The 1,951-nt window shown below is 45.9% G+C and overlaps 1 pseudogene; it reads right to left on the reverse strand.

The window, feature by feature from the left end:
• The window catches only part of LOC101638989, a 23,696-nt pseudogene that overhangs the window by 1,418 nt on the left and 20,327 nt on the right, over nucleotides 1–1,951 (reverse strand).

Here is a 1,951-nt window from a genome sequence, read left to right on the forward strand (position 1 = left end):
AAGTATGGGTCCCCATGGCATGCTGCCATGTCCAGGAGAGCTGACCACAGCCCTTTAGAGTAGAAAATGCTCACTCTCCCACAGACTCGGAGTTTTCCAGGAGAGCATGAGGTATTTTAGGATTTGACCAACGTTCCAACAGACTGCATGCATTACAAATGATACCCGTTTGCGAGTTGCTCCGAAACTGTTCTCACGACCTTTGAAGTAAATTCTCTACCAGGCAGTCCTTTCTTTTTTTTTTTTAAGGGCATTTTCTTATCGTCCCGGTGAAAGTTCACCAAGTGGTGTCCCCCGCAACCGTTCAGTACATCCGGGTTTGTGCATGACTGCTGTCCTCTCAAAGTCACAGCACCCCTCCCTCGTCCTCTTTGGCTTCCCACTTCCGTCTGCCCTGCTTTCCAGCCCCTTCCTGCATTCTTTGGGGGGGGGGGGCACGCTGTCCTCTGGGGCTGGTGGGTTTGGTGAGCCCGAGGAGCCAGGTCCCTCATGGCTGTCATTGACTTCTGAAGCCTGTCTTTGATTGGGCTAAAAGTCGATGCCCAAGACTGGCTTCAGTTCCTGCTTTGAACGCACGGTCTTGGCTTCCCCTCGTCTGGCCAGTCCGTCAGACGGGTCCTTCGTGGTTTTGAATCTTGCTGTGCTTTTTCTCCCTCTGGGTCCACAGCTGTCTACGTGACCCTGGTCAGAATGGTGGTCTCAGGGTAGTGGAGGCCGAGACGTGCTTTTCCAGGGGTGCTGGGGGCTAATCACTCCCTGGAGCCTTTGACTGCCCTTCACTCTTTGCTCTCAGTGAGGAGGGTTCGGCAGTTGCTTCTCAGATGGCTGCTCCCCAGCTTTTGAGACACCAGTCGCCACTCATCAGAGTAGGATGCAGCCCGTTGTCTCGGTGAACTATGTCATACTACCTGACCTCGATGTGCCCCCAAGACTGTGGCTCTAGGCCTCCTAAATTGGGGACCCCATTAATACACTATTTCCACTATTTGTGTCACCTAAAGTCATATATGATACCTAACTTATCCTCTGGGTGGTTTATAAAATTTTTCCTAGATGTGTTTTCTACCGATTTTGCCCACTTTGTGCAAGACCGCAGGAAAATAGATGCTGTCTATTCCAGTTATGAATTGTCATCGGGTATAAATTAAATTGTGTTGACTCTGGGCTGGTCAACTGATTCTACAGAGCAGTCAGAAAGAAGCTGTAATCACAAATACAGTATAGTAAGCTTTGGTGTACAGCAGCAAACTCTGGATGATACATATGGATCAATAGGTAAGAAAGGTCGATCTGTTTTAAATAACCTAAGTCTGTCTTTAAAAATGTTTTGACTTACAGAAAACCATGAACCATGACACTATCAGAGCAGCAAATCCCCCATCTCCCTGGCCTACCATAGGAGCAGCGTGATTGAGGGGAGATCTATAAAGGTTTGAAATGAGCCATGGGACTTAGAGCTGACTAAACACCGTTTAAAAGCTACGGTCTTTCACCGCAAACATGATGAGGGTTGGAGTGTCTCATAGAAATTCTGTCAGGCAAAGCAACTGATAATATTTGTTTTATTTTTCAAACTGCCCAAACGTCTACCTTTTGGGTTGATAGGTCTTTTTAAAGTTACCATATATACTCAAGTATAAGCCGACCCGAATATCAGCCGAGGCACCTAATTTTACCACAAAAATATCAAAAAAATGTGCTGGAAAAACTTGGCTTATACACGAGTATATATGGTAGTTTTTTGTTTGCTCTTTTTTTAAAAAAGTCCATTTTGTCTGGCACGGGTGGCGGGGGGGGGGTGCGGGGATTCCATTTGGCACTAACATTTTTTTTCCTTGAGTTCCAAATAAACTTACATCAGCCGAGGCACCTAATTTTACCACAAAAATATCAAAAAAATGTGCTGGAAAAACTTGGCTTATACACGAGTATATATGGTAGTTTTTTGTTT

The sequence above is a fragment of the Echinops telfairi genome, unplaced genomic scaffold, assembly GCF_000313985.2.
Source record: "Echinops telfairi isolate 266 unplaced genomic scaffold, ASM31398v2 ScPeMD7_70;HRSCAF=299, whole genome shotgun sequence".
Lineage (NCBI taxonomy): Eukaryota > Metazoa > Chordata > Mammalia > Afrosoricida > Tenrecidae > Echinops > Echinops telfairi.